At 39.2% G+C, this 21320-nt stretch overlaps 1 pseudogene; it reads left to right on the top strand.

The window, feature by feature from the left end:
* Nucleotides 1-19286: 19286 nt before the first annotated feature.
* Nucleotides 19287-19685, top strand: LOC116546086 (annotated as a pseudogene).
* The last annotated feature ends 1635 nt before the right edge of the window (nucleotides 19686-21320 follow it).

Here is a 21320-nt window from a genome sequence, read left to right as displayed (position 1 = left end):
ACACAGATTTGTAAAATAACTACTACTAGGCTTAAGAAAACAGATTGACAGCAAAACAGCAATAATGGGGACTTTGACATCCTACTGACAGCACTAGACAGGTCATTGAGGCAGAAAGTCAACAAAGAAACCCTGGACTTAAACTGGACTCTAGAATTAATAGACATTTATGGAACATTCTACTCAATAACCACAGAATATACATTTGTCTCATCTGTGCATGGAATATTCTCCAAAGTTAACCTCATGCTTGGCTATAGTGCAAGTCTCAATAAATTCAAGAAAATAAAAAATCATATCACTATCTTCTCAAATTACAGTGTAATAAAATTAGAAATCAATACCAAGAGGAACTCTCTAAACTACACAAATAAGTGGAAAGTAAACAACTTATTCCTGAATGACTTTTGGGTAAACAATGAAATCAAGGCAGAAATCAAAAAGTTTTTTGAAATGATTGAAAATAGAGATACAAGATACCAAAACCTCTGGGATGCAGCAAAAGCAATGCTAACAGGAAAGTTTATAGCATTAAATGCCTACGTAAAAAATATGGAAAGATCTCAAATTAACGCCTAACATCACACCTCAAGGAACTAGAAAAACAAGAACAAACCAAATTCAAAACTAGCAGGAGACAAGAAATAACAGAGATTTGAGCAGAACTAAATGAGCTTGAAACCAAAAAACTGATACAAAATATCAGCAAAACAAAAAGCAAGCTCCTTAAAAGTATAAACACAAATGATAGACTGCTAGCTCCTTTAACCAAGAAGAAAAGAGAGAACATTCAAATAAGCACAATTAGAGATAATAAAGGAGACATTACAATGGATACAACAGAAATACAAAAGATCATCAGGGATTACACTGAACATTTCTATGTGCACAAACTAGAAAACCTAGAGGAAATGGATGATTCCTGGAAAAATAAAGATTGAACTAGGAAGAAACGGAAATTCTTAATAGGCCAATAATGAGTAATGAAATTGAATCAGTAATCAAAAATCTTCCAACAATATAAAAAGCCCAGGACCAGAGGGATTCACGCTAAATTTTACTAGACATACAAAGAAGAGATGACCTATCTTAGTGAAAGTGTTCTAAAAAAATCAAAATGAAGAAATTCCTCCCTAACTCATTCTACAAAACCAGTATTACTCTGATACCGAATTGGGCAAGGACATGCATGCACACACACGCATGCACACACACACACACACACATACACACACAAATACAGTTAAATATCCCTGATGAACATAGATGTAAAAATCCACATCAAAATGCTAGCAAACCAAATCCAACAGCACATCAAAAAGATAATCCATCACAATCATCTGAGGTTTATTCTAAGGGTGCAAGGTTGGTTCAACATATGCAAATCAATAAATGTGGTTCACCATATAAACAGAATAAAGACAAAAACCATATGGTCATCTCAATACACACAGAAAAGCATTCTATAAAATCTAACATCATTTTATGATATAAAAAACCCCCACCAAACTAGGCATTCAAGGAACATACCTCAAAATAATAGAAGCCATATATGACAATCCTATAGCCAACATGATGCTGAATGAGGAAAAGTTGAAAGCATTTCTCATAAGAGCTGCAATGATACAAGGACATCCACTCTTGCCACTCCTATTCCACATAGTAATGAAAGTGCCAGCCAGAACAATCAGGCAAGAAAAAGAAATAAAAGGCTTCCATATTGGAAAGGAAGAGCTCAAATTATCTCTGTTCATTGATGATATAGTCTAACACCTAGGAAACCCTAAAGACTCTTTCAAAAGACTCCTAGACTTGATAAACAACCTCAGTCAAGTTTCAGGATAATAAATCATGTGCAAAAATCACAGTAACATTTCTATAAACCAATAACATTCAAGCTGAGAACCAGATCAAGAACTCAATTCTGCTGGGCACAGTGACTTGTGTTTGTAATCTCAGCACTTTGAGAGGCTAAGGTGGAGGATCACTTGAACCCAGGAATTTGAGACCAGGCTGGACAGCATAGTGAGACTCCCATCTGTACAAAAAGTAGGAAAATTAGTTGGGTGTGGTGGTGTATGTCTGCAGGCCCAATTACTCAGGGGGCTGAGGTGAGAGGATCACTGGTGCCTGGGAGATTGAGGCTACAGTGAGCCATGATTGCACCACTACACTCTAGCCTGGCTCACAGAGTGAAACTCTGCTAAAAAACAAACAAAAAACCAACCAACCAACAAACAAAAACTCAATCCCATTTGCAATACACACATACACACACACACACAAACCTAGGAATACATTTACTCGAGGAGATGAAAGATCTCCACAAGGAGAACTACAAAATACTGATGAAAGAAATTATGGATGACACAAATGATCAAAGATATTCCATGCTTATGGATTGGAAGAATTGATACTGTTGAAATGATCATACTGCACAAAGAAATCTATAGATTCAATATAATTCCTATCCAATTACCAACGTCATCCTTCACAGAGTTAGAAAAACAATCCCAAAGTTCGTGTGGAATCAAAAAGGAAACTGAATATCCAAATCAATCATAAGCAAAAAGGATGAAGCTGGAGGCATCACATTATCTAACTTCAAGTTATACTACAAGGCTGTAGTAACAAAAGCAGCATAGCACTGGTGCAAAAACAAACATAGATCAGTGGAACAGAATAGAGAGCCTCACAATAAAGCCCCATACCTAGTACCAGCTGGTCTTCAACAAAGTCAACAAAAAACAATGGGGAAAGGACACCCTTTTCAATAATGGTGCCGGGAAAATTGGCTAGCCACATGCAGAAACTGGATCCATATTTCTCAACATATATAAAATTAACTCAAGATGGATTAGAGATTTAAATAAGACCTGAAACTATAGAAGTCCTGGAAGAAAATCTAGAAAACCTAGAACTCTTCTGGATATTGGCTCAGACGAAGCATTTATGACTAATAACCCAAAGCAAATGCAACAAAAACAAAAATAGACAAATGGGATTTAAACTAAAAAAGCTTCTGCACAGCAAAATAAATAATCAACAGAGTGAAAAGACAACCTATAGAATGGGAGAAAATATTTACAAATTATGCCTCTGACAAGAAACTAATGTCCAGACTCTGCAAGGAACTCAAACATTCAACATGAAAGAAACAAACAGCCCCATTAAAAAGTGAGCAAAGGACATGAACAGACATCTCTCAAAAGAAAATCTGTAAGTGACCAACAAACTATGAAAAAAAAAGCTCAACATCACGAATCATCAGAGAAAGGCGAATTAAAACTACTATGAGATATCATCTTATATCAATCAGAATGGATTACTGAAAAGTAAAAAAAAATAGCAGATGTTGGCGTGGATGCAGGGAAAGGAAAATGCATATACACTGTTGGTGGGAGTGTAAATTAGTACAATGTCTATGGAAAACAATGTGAAGATTTCTCAAAGGACTAAAAATAGAACTACCATTCAACCCAGAAATCCCACTACTGGGTATATGCCAAAGGAAAAGAAATCATTTTTAAAGAAGATACCTGCACTTGTATGTTTATCACAGCAATATTCATAATAGCATAGTGGTGAATCAACGTAAGTTTCTATCAGTGGTTTATTGGATAAATAAAATGTGGGGTATATAAACCATGGAATGCTATCAGACATAAAAAGAATAAAATCATGTTATTTGCAGCAACATGAATAGAGTTGGAGCCCATTATCTTAAGTGAAATAACCTGGAAACAGAAAATCAGATACTTACATGTTCTGACTTATAGGTGGGAGTTAAACAATGAGTACACGTGGGCGTAAAGATGGAAATAATAATAATAGGTACTGGGGACTCCAAAAGGAAGGAGAATAGAAGTGGGGTGAGGGTTGGAAAATTATCTATTAAGAACAATGCTCACTATTTGAGTGATGGGTACACTAGCAACCCAATCCTCACCATTATGCAATATATTCATGTAACAAGCCTGCACATGAATGCCATGAATCTTAAAAAAAAAAAGAAAAAAGAAAAAAAAAAATTAAAAAAAAAGATGGTCCCAGTATCTGCCTCCTTGTATTCATGCTCTTGTGTGTTTCAAACCCACACTAAATGGGTTTGAACTGTACAACCAATAGGATATCACAGAACCGATTATTTGAAATTTTCAATGCTCAAACATGAAAGACATTGTGGCTTTAATCTTGCTCTTCCTATGTCAGACACTTTAAAAGAAGCTAGCCATCATATCATGCAGCCCCATGGAGAAGACTGCATGACAAGCCACCTGGCCAACCAGCAGCAGACTTGCCAGCAATTTACATCAACCAGCGTGGAATTGGATAGTTTAGATTCTGTCAAACCTTCAGAAGACTACCACACTATCTAACACCTCGATTAAAACCTCATGAGTGACTCAGGGTAAGACCACCCAGCTAAACTATTCCCAAGATCCTGACTCTCAGTAACTATGTGAAATTAAAAATATCTGTTGCTTTATGCCACTAAGTTTGGGGGCAATTTGTTACATGGCAATTGGTAACTAACACAGATGTTAGTACCTGAACGCGGGGTGCTACCATAACAAAAACTTAAACTGTGGGAGTAGCTTTGGAATCCCGCAGTGGGTGGAAGTAGAAAGAACATTTAAGAAAGTGTGTTAGTGAAAGCATAAGGCATTTTGACTGTTAGCCTTACCTTCTACCTTCAAAGAGGTACTGGTGAAGCCTCAAAAAGAAAAAAGAAAATGGTATTGGAAATTAGAGGATAGAGGATCATCCTTGCCATATAAGGGCAGAAAGTTTAGCAACACTAACTGTGTTAATGTATCTGTCACCCAGGCTGGAATACAGTGGTGGAATCATAGCTCACTGTAACCTTGGAACTCCTAAGCTCAAGTGACCCTCCTACCTTGGCCTCCAAAGTGCTAGGATTATAGGTGTAATGGCTGGCAATGTAGAAAGCAGAAAATGTGCCTAACAGGCTAGGTTTCCTAGGTAAGACAGATTCGCAGGCAGTGTTGAAGATGACTCCTGGTTTCTTCTTTCTGCTTACATTAAAAAGCAAGAGAAAAGAGATAAGATCAAAGAAGGACTTTTAAACAAAAGGAACCTAGACTTGCAGGTTCTGAAAATTCTCAGCTTCTTCTAATGGCAAAGGATGGCAAGATTAAGAAGTGGCTTTGTGGCAAAAGTCAAATCTTTTGCAGCAATTTTTAATTTGTTACGCAGCAATAGATAAATTTTCCATAATATTCAGAATAAAACCTCTAATAGTTTTATTTTTTAATTAATTAATGTATTTTATCATAGCCTTTAAAGTTCTCCTTTATCTACCTATCCAGCCAGCCGACTCCAGCACCACCCTCTTCCCTCCTCATCAGGCTCCAGCCAGGCTGAAGTTTTCTTTCATTCTTGAGCACACCAAGCTCTCTTCCATCAAAGTGACTTCGTAGTTTTCATTCCCCCTATTTCAAGTGCTCTTCCCCCAACATTTTCATGGCTTGCTCTTTCTTGTTATTCAATCCTTCCATTTGTATTGGATCTAATGTAGTTAAATTAAATGCAAAGGGAAGGATTGAATGGACATGGAGTTTTTCTAAGGAGGTAACATTTTAGATGATCTTGATGCCAGAAAGAGATATTAGCATTATTCAATAGCAGGTATTATTTTTGATTTATTGATTTCTTAACATTTTAATTGTCTGTCTTTCCCATTAGAAATGTCAACTCCATGAGAGCAAGGAGCTTGTCTTTTTTGAAAGACTGTATCATCAGTACTCAGTATATCCTCAGTACTCAGTACTCACTGAGGATACTCAAAATAGTGTTCAGTGTACAGTAGGAGCCCAATCAATGCCTGCTGAATGAACAAGTGAATAAATGAATGCCTAGTTTAGGTAACTGGGGCTAAGAAAGGTTAAGTAATTTGCTTATGGCCACAGAATCTGATTTTTTCTGAAATATATATACTTCAAACTTGCTCTGCATATCTCTGGAGGTAATTTGTCACATATCCAAATGATAATAAAAATAAGCATAGCTTCCTTATTTTTTAATAGATATTTAAAAATTTTTAATGTAATTGATAACGTTTTCTATCAATGGGATCAGATTTCTTATCTTCTGAAATGACATAACTATAGCTTTTCTGCCTTAACAAATATTTTGTTAGCATTCCCTGTGCAGGCCAGGCGCAGTGGCTCATGCCTGTAATTCCAGCACTTTGGGGGGCCAAGGTGGGAAGATCACGAGGTCAAGGGATCAAGACCATCCTGGCCAACATGGTGAAACACCATCTCTACTAAAAATACAAAAATGAGCTGAGCGTGGTGGCACACACCTGTAATCCCAGCTACTCAGGAGGCTAAGGCAGGAGAATTGCTTGTACCTGGGAGGCAGGAGTTGCAGTGAGCTGAGATCATCCCACTGCACTCCAGACTGGCAACAGGGCAATATTCCATCTCAAAAAAAAAAAGAATCCCCTCAGTAATTTGATAAATATATAGGGCAAATCAAAATTTAGGTCATATTTGAAGACATTTAAAATGTAGGCATGCATTGTGGATTATTGATATGTATAGCCTTACTACAATTATTAGTTAGATGTATATATAGTTTTACTACAATTATGGGTATGTAATTGTCAAACAGTTCATACTTCACACACAGGAATGACAATATTTTAAAGAGAAGGTGTGTGACATTTTAAAAGGAGAAGTTGCCACATAATTATAGAAACAGGAACTATTTGTGACTTTGGGAAGTTATTGTCCAGTATGTCTCTTGGCAGAGACGCTCTTAAACTATCAACCAGATGATATGAATCCATCTTTAATTGGAAGCATTAAAGAACAAGCTTCAGCTTCCATCATTATCTCAGCTTGAAGTACTTGTGAAATACACCTGTCCTCATGCCTGTGGACACTAATGGGGTCATGTTAAAGTGGTTTCCTAAATTTTGTTATTTCAGAGCCCTATCTACAAAACGTCAGAACTTCAACACCACTCTTCAAGTTGTCCCAAATATTTCAGGTCATGCAGGGCTGTGTCCCATGTACCCCACTGGGGCCTGTGTCCTGTGAACCCTCTAGAATGTGCCACTGTGGTTTTACCCTCCATGAGAACATCACTTTCCCACTTTAGGGTGTGACTCCCAGTGCTCCCCAAACTGTAAATCTCCCAGCCCCAACCATCCTCCTCCAGGCTCTGGCGCTTTCTGAGCTGGGGCCTTATAGAGATCCTCAAAGCAATGGCAGCATGCCCCTTCCCTCACTTCCCATTAAGCTATGACATGTGAATCCAAAAGTGGCCCTTCTTACACCACAGGTCTTAGAAATTACTTCAGAGAAATATCTTCTAGATTTGTTTCTCTTCTCTGTTCCCAGGGTACAGGCCTGGGGTGCACATACTAAGCTGCCTTCTCACCCCAGGTACCCACAGAAACTGCACACAGGGTGAGTGTTGGAGGGGTGAGAGTTTAGAGTCCCCTTATACTCTGGCTCAGCTTAAGACTACTAGCTACTACTAGGACTACTAGCCACACTAAAATTTTTCTTCTTCCTTTTTTTAGTAGAAAGAAACCATTCGTTAGTTTTTTCGCAGTATTATTTTGATTTAAACCTTTTTATGTTTTTAATTCTTATTAATTTTAAGATGCTTTATTTTTCATTGAATAGAAGCATATATCTGCATATGGAAGCAGACCAAAGAATACAGAAGAGACTATGATATAAAGTAACAGTCTTGCATACAACACTCACTCACCCCTGCCCCACTCCGCAGAATCAACCTTTAACATTGCTGGCCTTTGTTTTTCTGGTAGTTTGCACTAAATTTAGTTAATATTTATATACTTCCTTTTTAAAATCTATCACCTACAAATGAAATTTTGTTAATTTTTCAATAAAAAGCTGAGGATTAAGTTCTCACACACTATACCTCTTGCTCCTGCTCTCCTAAAGCTTGATATTTATACTATCAATTTTAGTTCCTAATGGCTACCTTCATAACTCTACATCCCCTACTTTTTTTCACCAACTTTTGATAACATGCTTTAGTTTTCCCTTTACATATAGAATTTTCATAAACTCAACAAGACCGTCATTTCTATGGCTAAAGATGAAAATGAAGTGGAGCTGGTGAGTAATTTGCCCAAGCTTCCACAACTAGAAAGTAATACACTGGTAACCCAAGATCCATGCTTTGAACTTCTCCGTTCAATTATTTGAATATTTTTTATGAAATTGATATTGTTAATTAATTACCTAAAATCTCTCTACATGTTGGCACAGCCTTCTTCAAAAGTATTAACAGAAACACACAATATAGCCAGAACAAAATAGCATCATAAAATTTTAGTTCAAGAAGTTATTTTATTGAAGATGTGGTCAAAGACTGAAAAGGTGCTACAATTTCATTTGGTCTTTTCTTTCCATATATTTTCCATAGAATTCCCCTTTCTTCAGACAAACTCAGGTAAGTAAGGGTTTAGTGTTTCATTATTATTCCCTTTCTTCTTCTTTATAAATTTCACAGCAAGAAATAAGACCAAAGAAAATCCCACCACAGAGAATAGAACATCGAGAGGCCATATGGAGCCAGTGGGAGCCATTAGAGTAACTTCATCTTTTTTGGATGGTGAGATCACCCGGGCATGTGGAGGCATGACATGAATTCATTGCCACATGGCAGTGAGCGTTCTGGCTGGGTGATTATTTTTGTAACTCCATCTGCCTGGCATCACCAGAGCCTCCAATAGCATGCTGGAACGTTGAGACAATCTCACACTGAGGGGGAGGGAGGGATGGGGGTATCCAAGCTTTCATTACTAGTTTACTCTAGGGCTTATTTAGGAAGCTCTTTCCAGCGGAGAGCTCTGTTTTGATCTCACTAGGAGTGAAGTCCATTGCCCTCTCTGTGATAGCCCTGCTGGCTCACTCAGCAACCCTCAACCATGTTAACTTCATCCTGAAAGGTTTTTTTTAGCCTAAGAGGCAGAAGACATAATTGACAACCAGCTTTGAAAACTGGACAAATTGTGTTTCATTTATTAGTCTTCTCACTGGTAAGTCTCACCCCACCCTGATAATGGTCACACACACACACACACACACACACGCACACATTTACTAGGGATGCTTTCAAATTAGTGTAAAATCATAAAGACTATGGGTTGTTTCCAATACTTACATTTTACTGGGCTACCTTCTTAACTTCCTGGATTTGCTTTTGTTTGTAGTTTCTTGGCATGTTGTATGCTCAAACTAAAGTGGATATTGCTTTCTCTTTAGGACAGTAAACAAGGAAGTTAGAAAGGCAGGGAAGCTAAATTAAAGTAATAGGAAAAATGTTTCCTATAGATACAGGTAGCCCCTGTTATAAGTAAAATTTCGATGCTTCAAAAGAAATAGCACTCAAAGATAAGTTCTCTCAGCAAGGCAGTTTACTTCTATAGAAGGTTGCCACGTATGATGGAACAGTGGCGCCTGCATGCTTGGACAAGCAGGGAAGGGGTACTTTTGCCTGACGGGGGTTGTCCCTACTGTTGTACCAAAGTGAGCATAGAAAACCAATACCAAGACAAAAGTATGTCAGTCTATAGGGTGTTTATTGCCGGTGGCCATGGAACACTCACATCTCTCTAACTATGGCCCCGAACTCAGAGGGAGCAAGGTATTTAAGCTGCAAAACGACATTCTTGTTCCGGGGGACTCAGGGGTTGTGCAAGGCAAGCTGTTTCTACAGAAGCTAGAGTCAGCAGTTTGTTGCAAAGGGGTGGGGCCATAGTGGAAAATTTTTAAACTTAGAAGATAACATTTCGAAGAACTACAATACAATAACAGTTCTGAGAACTGTTATTGTACCACTCTGCCCAGGGCCCAAGTGGCTTTTCTATAAGATGGCAGTGCTTAAGCTTTCTGTTTTTGCTCCTATCTCACCTAATGCTGTGTCATCCCCTATTAGCTAGGGTTAGACCGCACAAGCTAGACTAATCCTGATTGGCTATTTTTAAAAGAGCAGGGGTCCGAGCTGGAGTGGCAAGGTGGGTGTTTTGGTAGGAAGGACGGTTACAGGCGGGTCAGAGCAGGTAGCCAGGGGTGATCAGGTGACCTGGATGAGTCAGGATGGAGCCGGAGTGAGAGGGAGCAGATGTGAACTACTGATGAGAACCAGTGGAGAGGTCGTTTACTGGAATTACTAGGAAGTTAAACTTTAAAATAGAGAATTAAAGAATAAGAGAGCTCAACATACTGACATAATGATTCTTTGGAGAGAAATTTGGGGTTCACTATAGCACCGCTGAGGGTTTGTCTTTGCCTAACCAATTATTCCAACGAACAAGAGTCACACACTGCAGTGCAAGCTGGTAGATATGATGGAAAGTGGCAATATACTGTGTACATGCAGAGATGCCTTAACCCTGAATTTCTAGCATTTATCAAACTATGTGGATTGATGTTTTACTATGAGTTTTGGCTTCAAATCCTCTCTGGAATAAATTTAGGGTGAGACAGAGAGATTGTTACATAGGTGTGGTAGGCTTGGATGTTGTCCATTGGAAAGATTATTTGACATATTAGAAAGGGTAGAGGTAACTTGGACAAATCTGAGGCAAGGTGTCTCTGCTCTGCTTATGGCTATGGGGCCTAGACTAGCCATTAGAAGAATCTCATTGGCTTGATCCAGTACATTGCTGAGGGAACTTCAGGTTTACCTGATCCTATATACCAAGAAGCCTCCATGGCTATCAACTTGTCCCTAGGGGGAGCTTATAAAACTAATCCATAGGCCAGGCATGGTGGTTCATGCCTGTAATCCCAGCACTTTAGGAGGCTGAGGTGGGCAGATCACCTGAGGTCAGGAGGTCAGAAGTTTGATACCAGCCTCGCCAATATGATGAAACCTTTTGTATTTTTAGTATCTCTATTTAAAATAAAAAAAATTAGCCTGGCACGGTGCTGGGCACTTGTAATTCCAGCTACTCAGGAGGCTGAGGCAGGAGAATTGCTTAAACCTGGCAGATGGAGGTTGCAGTGAACCAGGATCTCACCACTGCACTCCAGCCTGGGTGACACAGTGAGACTCCAGCTCAAAAAAAAAAAAAAAACCTAACTCACAATACATAGATTTAATTGGCCCTGGTTGGGATTTTTCAAAGCCCACCATCTGTACAAACAAATGTTTTCATGTCTTTTCTGGCTTTTTGACCACCAAAAATTATGAAAATCCATTACCTGGTACTATTTATGAAATCTTTATAGACTGAATGCAGATTGCATTATGTGACCGACATTCATCAGCCTAGAAATTAGAGGGTATGTATTCTGGTCATTTTTGGAGATTTATTATCTGTGTAAACTTGGACAAATCTGAAACCTCTTTGTGACTTTCTGAGGTTTAGAGAGACAACAGAGAGCCTGGTTGGCTCAGTCAGCAGAGCATGAGATTCTTAAAATGGGAAAGATGGTAATATTTGCTGTACCAACCACACAGGTCAGGAATCAGAGGAACTTGAGTAAGTGAAATAGCCCTAAAAATGTGTACACCAAAGGAAAGGCATCATTATGATTTATGTCAATGCACAGTTTGATCTGGGGGGCTGCAAATGCTCTCCCCTAGAACCCACTCATGCTGCAGAAGCATCTTCTCATTCATGTTAGTAGTTCTTGTATATATTAGTGGTTCTCAATTGGTGGAACTTTTGTTCCCTCCATACCTCAAACGACATTTGGCAATGTCTAGAGACAGTTTTGATTGTCACAGATGGAGGGACAGGTATGGGTACAGGATACTACTGGCATTTAGAGGGTAAAGGCCAGAGATACTCCTAAACATTCTACAGTGCAAGAGGACACCACTCACATCAAAGAATTATCTGGTCCCAAATGAGAACCTCTGGTGTGTATACAAGCTTACATGCCATGTCTTAAAGCCAGTGATCAGTCATTGGATAACTTGATACGCTGCTGATCCCTTGAAGCCAACCTTGAAAGCTTCTCCTTGATAGCTGAGCCAGGTAGAGGGTATGGAATCCCTTGCAGTAATCATGTGGAGAAGACAGAGAAGCCTCTAAAACCAGTAGGTTCCAAGATGTGGTCTGCAGACCAGAATCATCAGCATCCTGTGGGAGCATGTTAAACATGCAAAGTCTGAAATCCCACCTTAGACCTGCTGAAGTCATGGGGTCCATCATCTGCATCATAAGAAGCCCTTCCAGGGACTCAAGAGAATCCTGTTGTTTGAGAACCATTGCCAACAATAGCCACAACTCAAATTTTGCTGCTCTGCACTTGGAAAAAGCATTAGTTTGGGTCCAGCTGTGGGGACTCCTGGCAAGATTTTCATCCCAGGGCGCTCCCTGTTAGCTCTGCTATGCTTCAGGGAGCTTAGGCAACTGCTAATTGCAGAAAGCAAATGTCATTATGACTTAGACCTCCTATTACAAGACTCCTGACTGAGAACCACCTGGAGGGAGCAATGCTGCTGGCTGGCACACAGTCAGTTTTGAGTAGGCTTTTTGGCTGACGGGCTTCTCATAGCAGAGAAGACTGGGCTTCACTGTCTCTGAGTGGGGGGCCAGCTCCATGTTCCCCTTATTCCGATAGCGGCACCTTATCCAGTGTTCGGTAACCAGGCCTTTTTCCATTAGACCCAGTCTTGGAGGGAGCGTCAATCAAGCTACCCATCTCCTCCCTGGACAAGGGGGTGGACCCATGAGCTATGCTCATTACATCCCTGGAATCACATTTTTGATGTATTGAAGCAATGGCTGAAAAACATTTGAATCCTACTTATCCTAAGGAAGATCTGAAAAACCATTGAGGTGTTTTTGCTTCCTGGATCTGAGAGCTCATTTCTGAGAAAAGGTTTTTCAGCTTTCCTTCTGTTCTGGGGACTGATATGTTTCCAGTAAAAGCCGTCCTATTGTCCCAGAGTTGTTTCTCTTGCACACAACAAGGGACCTCTATCTCATGCGGGAATTGTGAGATCAAATGGGCAGAGGTTGATTGACTATGAAGCTCTCTGAGCTTGGATATTGAGACCTTTACATGCATAAGTCCCTTACACGACCCTGGGAGGAATTCAGGCAATGTGTTCACATGATCATATTTAAATTACATTGCAAAAGTAAGATTTTAACAGCAATTGTTTAAGACTGCAGCTTCCTTCCAGGAAATAGACGACTGTAGTTTGTATTTCCCTTTATGGCATTTCTCCTGTGTTGGTTGGTAATGGACTATCCAAAGACATTTTGAGAATCCAGCTTAGAGAAAGCAGAGTTGGAGATACATTTAGTTTGCGTGTAAAGGAATCACTAGATTTTTCGGTCATTTTCAGATATACTAAATTTGTTGCTAGTGATTCTAGTTTAAAAAAGGTTTCCAGGGATCATTCTGCTACCCCACAGTAGTCACTGTGTTGACTCATGTGGTATTGTGACCCAAAGGTGTGGGACAGAAGCCACACTGTGATATGAGGCCTCCTACAGCAGCAGCACTGGAAATATGTGGGTAGAAGAGGAAAAACACGGTTTGGACTATTTGGAGCCAGAAGGTGGTCTGTGGAAAATCCTAATCATCAGCTGTATAATATTGTGAATGGATAATTCAGTTCATCAACCCAGTTAAGAAAGGTGCTGTCTTCTGCTAGGATTATATTTGATCATGGAGGATACACAAAAATACATTATCCACACATATTTTTAGAGCAGTTCCAAGAAATATCATTTTTGAGATTTCTGTGTTTGTAGAACACACTCTAGTAGAAATACTGCAAATAGTGTGTAAAAACTACAGATGTTATGGGAAACAAAATGTGATTAACTATGTTAGAGAAATGACTAAATGTCATTATTTCTCTATTAAAAATTTTGTTATCAATAACATAATAAAATCATTAACACATAAAGAGGTTATAAAACAGCATTTTCTCTCTTTCCAATAAAAAGGTAAGAAGTACTACAGAGACATATCAGGTAATTAATTAGTAGAGGTTGTAAGTGGTTTTTGCAATGTAGCATTTGTCATTTTTTCAGTTTGTAATTTGTTGTGATTTTTTTCATTCTAAATAAATATTCATGTTCACTTCTAATTTTATATTTCTTTCTTAAAGAAGGCCCCCCAGATTGACTAAGGGTTGGGTTCCACAAAACCTGATCTACCCCTGCAGATAAGATTATATATAACCTAGCCCTTTGGAAATTATGACTTGTATCAATGGCAAGGTTAATGTGTTCAATCAGCAAACATTTTATTAGGATCTGACTACATGCCAGGCACTGGCGGGTACCACAGATACAAAGAGGAAAAATCCACTGGTTTCCAAACCTGACTAGGCAGCAGAATCTCTGAGGTGCTTTTTTAAAAATATGGATTTTTGGGTCCCAATGAGGTCCACTGAATCAGACTACCTGGAGGTGGAGGTTATGAATTGATATCATTACCAAATTCCCCAAGTGATTGTCACGCAGCCAAACCATCATTAGCTCTCTAGCAATAAGAAAGCACTGAGGAGATGCTCCCCTTTCTGCCTTCAAACTACTTAAATTCCTATGGGGGAGACAGAGAAATCAGTCAATATTATAGACCATAGGGTCGAAATGTTGTGTCCCCCTAAAATGTATACGTTGAAATCCTAACTCCCAAGGCAATGGTATTAGGTAGCAAAGTCTTTGGAGAAGTAATTTGTAGTATTTCTACTAGGCCTAGCACCCTCATGAATGGAATTAGAAACCTTATAAAAGTGGCCCCAGAGAGCCACCTTTCTCCTTCCACCTTGTGAGGACACAGTGAGAAACCTCCATCTGTGAACCAGGAAATGGGATCCCACCAGACACCATATCTGCCAGCACCTTGATATTGGACATCTCAGCCCCCAGAACTATGAGAAACAAATATATGTGGTTTCTAAGTCACCTAGTCTACAGTAATCTGTTATAGCAGCCCAGATGGACTGATTGGTAGTATGTCATAAAGGCTATGCTGGAGATACACACATCTGAGAACAGGGGATGCATCCACAGTCATGTGCATAACGATGTTTTAGTGAATGACGGACTGCATGTACAACGGTGATCCCATAAGGTTATAAAAAGCTGAAAAATTCCTGTCAACTAGTGATATCATAGCTGTCATGACATTATACCACAAAGCATTACTCATGTGTTTGCGGGGATGCTGGTGTAAACAAAACTACCACTTTACCAGTTACATAATGTTTTATAATGATCACACATGACTATCTTACTGGTTTATGTATTTACTAGACTATGCTTTTTATCATTATTTTGGTTGATATTCTTTTTTATTTAAAAAAAAAGTTAACTGTAAAACAGCCTTTGGCAGGTGCCCCTCAGAAGAAGGCATTGTTATCCTAGAAGATGACGGTTCCATGGGTGTTATTGTCCCTGAAGATCTTCCGGTGAGACCTGATGTGGAGGCAGAAGATGGTGATATTGATGATCCTGCCCCTATGTGGGCCTAGGCTAATGTGTTTTAGTTTTAACAAAAAAGTTTTAAAAGTGAAAAGAAAAAAAAGAATTTAAACATGAAAAAAACCTTATAGAATAAGGATATGAAGAGAAAATATTTCAGCTATAAAATGTGTTTGTGTTTTATGCTAAAGGTTATTACAAAACAGTCAAAAAGTTTTTAAAAGTTAAAAAGTTTATAAAGTAAAAATTTTACAGTAAGCTAAGGTTAATTTATTATTGGAGAAAGAAAAAACTCTTTTTATAAATTGAGTGTAGCCAAAATGTACAGTGTTTATAAGGTCTGTGCTAGTGTGCAGTACTGTCCTAGGCCTTCACATTCATTTACCACTCACTCACTGCCTTACCCAGAGCAACTTTCAGCCCTATAAGCTTCATTCATGGTAAGTGCCCTACACAGGTCTATCATATTTTATCTTTTATGTCATATTTTTACTTTACCTTTTCTATGTTTCAACATGCTTAGATGCACAAATACTTACTGAGTTATAATTGCCTACAGTATCTAGTACACTCACATGCTGTGCAGGTTTATTGCCCAGGAGCAATACCATTAGCTTAGGTGTGTAGTAGGCTATACCATCTAGGTTTGGTAAATACATCCTATGATATTTGCACAACAACAAAATTGCCTAATGACATATTTATCAGAACATATCCCCACCATTAAACAACACATGACTGTACATCTACTTCAAACTAGACAGTGAAGGAAGGCTTCCTTGAGGAAATGATTAAGTCAGACACATTTCTGGTTAAATCAAAAAATGTAATTACTTTCTTTTCTTAATGTCTGAATTTAGGCTGAATTGAATGTTGTAAAGCTAAAACGTCTGAGCTTTGCTGACCATTTCCTATGTGCTAGCACCACCCTACTGCTGCCTCCATTTTAACAGAAAAGGAGACAGGCTGAGGCCTAAAGAGATTGAGTAGCTTGCTCAGCCCACAACTAGCACATAGTGGACTGAAGCTTACGCCCTGGTGGTCTGAGTACAAGTTCATATTCTTCCCGTCATGACGTCTACTGCCTCCATTGGATCAGAAGTGAACAGTTCGCTATACGAAATGGGATTCAAGGACCAGCAGGAGCAGAGTCACTAGGAAGCTTATTAGAAGGGCACAATCAGAGAGGAATGAGGAGGGGAGACTCTAAATCTATTGACTCAGCACCAGGGGATCTGTGTGAACAGGGAGTGGGAACAGCAATGCTCTGGAGAAGAGGGGGCAGGTAAAGAAGGAAGCTGTCTTGGTATAGATAACAGGTGAGCCTCATCCCAGAGGCTCGAGGATTTAATAGAAGTGTTCTTCAGCTATGCTGCACTCATCAGACAGAGGGAAATTCCCAAAAATCTAAAAGAGGATGTGATTTCCATGAAAATTTCTCACTCAGAGGTTCTCCTTCTCCCACTCACTTTATTTTCTAGCCTCTAAACCTACCTAGTCCCATATCGTAGCCACTGATTACATGTGGCAGTTGAGCCCTTGAAATGGGACCAGTTTAAATTGAGATGTGCTGTAAATACAAAATGCACAGTAGACTTTGAAGATTTACTATAAAAAGATAACTTAATGTTTCATTAATAATTTTTATACTGATTATGTGTTGAAATGATAGAATTGGGACATATTGGGTTAAATAACATTTATTATTATAATTCTTTTTTAAAAAATGTGGCTACCAGCATATCTTAAATTGAGTACGTCTGAGGACAGCAAGCATTTGTGGCTTGTGTTATATTTTTGTTGGACAGCATGAACCTAACTCTTGAGCCTCAGCAGAGAAGGACTAAAATTTCTCTGCTTTTCCATCAAGTGACAAAAAGTGACAGCAGATTCTCACTCTAAGAAAATTCATGATATCAGCATTTCCCTAGCAGGGTGTCTTTCACACGGGTTGAGCCAGGAAAGAAACTGCCTTGTTTCTGTAGGTCTGATGCTGTCACAGAGTTGACCCCTTTACACATAAAAGCTTTGGATTTGGGGCTGAAGGAGGAATCTGTGCAGCTTTCTAGGGAAGCAGAGTGGAGAGCTGGGGAGTGAAGGAGGACTTGGTGTTTTGAAGGCCTCTATAGTGCACAGAAAGACAGATGTTATGGACTGAATGTGTCCTCTCCAAATTCATATGTTGAAATCCTAACCCTCAATGTGATGATATAGGAAGTGGGGACTTGAGAGGTAATTGCATCATGGCAGCGGAGCCCTCATGAATGGGATTAGTGCCCTTATCCAGGAGACTCCAGAGAGCTCACTAGCCTTCTTTCTGCCATGTGAGGACACAGGAACAAGCCAGCAGTCTGCAACCCGGAAGAGAGAGCTCTCACCACAACCCAACCATGCTCCACCTTGATCTCAGACAGCCAGCCTCTCAAACTGTGAGAAATACATGTCTATTGTTTATAAGCTGCCCAGTCCATAGTAGTTTGTTATAGCCCAAAAGGACTAAGACAGTATACATATTTTTCACACCTTAGCCCCTTGAGGGTAACAACTTCATTTGCTTCCTTGAGTCCTTCTTGGTTCAAGTCACACTTGATCGTCTTACAACGTAGATGAATAGAGAATACATACGTGGAAGAAATATTAAATTACAGTTCAGTGGATTATTCACATAAATGTTAATAGGGAAAAAAAAACTCAGAATGAGGCATCTTTTCTATATAATTGCCTTTCAAACACACATGCTGGGATTATAAACAATGCAAACCTAGGGGGGAGAATGATCTGGGTGCTTCCTGGAGGCCAGAGTTGCAGACCATATGGAGCGTCGGAGGCCTGCCAAGTTCGGCTTCATGGTGAAATAACTTTCAGCTGCTCCTCCGAATGGCTGCTTTCAGCTGGGTTCTGCAGCTTAGTTTCTGAGCTCCAGCAGAGGGAAGATCCCTCAAGCCTGCATTTAAAAAATCCTAAACAAAATCTTACTAAATGTGTTCCAGCTTTTCCTGCCTTGATACCGACAGCTGCTTTGTGGAGTTCATGAAAGTCAATGCTGTAGAACGTTTCAAATAGGAAGGGGGTTTCCGTGATTTCTCAATAAATGAGAAGAGGGCTCACTTTGTTGGGGGAGGGTTGATGAATTATAAACATTGATTTTACAGAAGAAACATATGATGTTTGTCATTAAGTGATAGGAGTTGCAAGTGGGGGACAAAGTGATGGTGTCAATGGATGGACCCAGACGTGATCTTTGTTTTGTGAGTCACAGAGTAGTTACACCCAAGCAGTGTGAGAAGCAGTCTCTCAAAATGGAGCGTGAGGGAGACCCTGTGCTCTGGAGAAGGAAACAGAAATAAAGCGGTGGCGAAGCTCATTAGATGATGTGACTTTGCAACATAATTTAGTGCTGCTTTGTAAAAAAGAAAATTCTTTAAAAATTGAAGAAGGCTTTTGAGATTTTGCATTGTTTTTTAGAAGGCAGTATTATCTTGTAGAGGGTAGAAGCATGATTTTAATAGCTACTTTTGTGGGGAACACACAGCAAACCAGACCCTTCCCCAGACACTCACACATACTTATTCTGATTTTTACAATAAGCTTGCCGGATGGTTGTTACCCAGGTCTGTTTTGTGTCCATTCTCTTTCCAAAGACAGGCTTAAAGGTTAAGCTGTGGTAAAGGGTAGAGGGAATGCCAAAAGCAGAGAGAAAAGAAATGTAGCTTATAATGTGTTTGCATGATTATTACAGAATTGTAGGAAATTACATCAATGCAGTATGTTACAAGGCAAGCAATCCCAGAGGTCATGGAACAGAAGGTCTCACAGATAAAACTAAAATGCTTTAACCAATTTAAAATATACAGCAGTCCCTTTCCAACTTGGACCCAGCAGAATGGCCCCTGCAAAGAAGGGTGGCGAGAATCAAAAGGGCTGTTCTGCCATCAACAAGGTGGTGACCCCAGAATACACCATCAACATTCACAAGCGTATCCATGGAGTGGGCTTCAAGAAGCATGCCCCTCAGGCACTGAAAGAGATTCAGAAATTTGCTATGAAGGAGATGGGAACTCCAGATGTGCACATTGATACCAGGCTCAACAAAGCTGTCTGGGCCAAAGGAATAAGGAGTGTTCCATACTGAATCCATGTGTGGTTGACCAGAAAACATAATGAGGATAAAGATTCACCAAATAAGCTCTATAGTTTGGTTACCTATGTACCTGTTATCATTTTAAAAAATCTACAGACAGTCAATGTGGATGAGAACTAATCACTGGTCATCAAATACATCAAATAAAGTCATAAAATTGAAAAAAAAATCCCATAAAGCAAGAAGTTAGGGGAAAGGAATGAGACAGGATAACACACAAAGGATACATGCAAGTAGGGTGGAAGGATCACACTACCACAGGAGTCCTGGGTTAGGCCAAAGACTAACACCATAAAAACCCTAGAAGAAAAGCTAGGCAAAACCATTCAGGACATAGGCATAGGCAAGGACTTCATGAATAAAATACCAAAAGCATTGGCAACAAAAGCCAAAATAGACAAATGAGATCTAATTAAACTCCAGAGCTTCTGTACAGCAAAAGAAACAATCATTAGAGTGAACCAGCAACCAACAGAATGGGAAAAAATTTTTGCAATCTACTTATCTGACAAAGGGCTAATATCCAGAAACTACAAAGAACTAAAATGATTTACAAGAAAAAAACAAACAAACCCGTTCAAAAGTGGGTGAAGGACATGAACAGACACTTTTCAAAAGAAGACATGTATGAGGCCAACAACCATATGAAAAATGCTCATCATCACTGGTCATTAGAGAAATGCAAATCAAAACCACATTGAGATACCATCTCATGCCAGTTAGAATGGCAATTGTTAAAAAATTGGAGACATCATCTGGAGACATCAGATGATGGAGAGGATGTGGAGAAATAGGAACACTTTTACATGGTTGGTGGGAGTGTAAATTTGTTGTGGACTACAACTAGTTTACACCATTGTGGAAGACAGTGTGGCAATTCCTCAAAGACCTAGAAATAGAAATTCCATTTGATCCAGCTATCCCATTACTGAGTATATACTCAAAGGATTATAAATCACTCTGTTATAAAGACACATGCACACATATGTTCGTTACAGTACTGTTTACAATAGCAAAGACCTGTAACCAACCTAAATGTCCATTGATGACAGATTGGACAAGGAAAATGTGGCACATATACACCATGGAATACTATGCAGCCATAGAAAACTATGAGTTCATGTCCTTTGTAGGGACATGGATAAATCTAGAAACCATCATTCTCAGCAAACTGACACAAGAACAGAAAATCAAACACCACATGTTCTCACTCATAGATGGGTGTTGAACAATAAGAACACATGGATACAGAGAGGGGAGTATCACACGCTGGGGTCTTATATATATATAAAAATTGGACCAGCTGATCTGAAATGTTGCATGTTGTCTGAATGTTCTGTGCATACATGGTTCATGGCATGTAAGCTGTGCTGTCCTTAGCTAATCTTCCAGGCCTATAATTTAGCCTTCATCTTGAGATTGGGACATTTTCATATATTTTTCTATTGGCTAGCTTCTTGTGGACTGAGGTGAAAAAAATTTGAAATGTGTTTTTAAAGCCAAATCAATCTGTACTTAGCCTACAGCTTTCTAACCACACTTCCCTGTGGGCTTCATAGAAGCTCACTTTCTGATACTTCTTTATTCACACAAAAACACTTACTTTGTTCAACACTTATGTGTTAGACAACATTATGATACAGCAAGTAATAAGATATAATTTCTGCCCTTGTCTTCTAGCAGTTAATAATTGATTTTCTTATATATATGTGTGTGTGTGTGTGTGTGTGTGTGTGTGTGTGTGTGTGTGTGTGT

This window comes from Sapajus apella, unplaced genomic scaffold (assembly GCF_009761245.1).
Source record: "Sapajus apella isolate SASKATOON/1434 unplaced genomic scaffold, GSC_monkey_1.0 scaffold5, whole genome shotgun sequence".
Taxonomy (NCBI): Eukaryota; Metazoa; Chordata; class Mammalia; order Primates; family Cebidae; genus Sapajus; species Sapajus apella.
The sequence above is the reverse complement of the archived record's forward strand: the minus strand, read 5'-3'. Positions and strand labels throughout refer to the sequence as shown.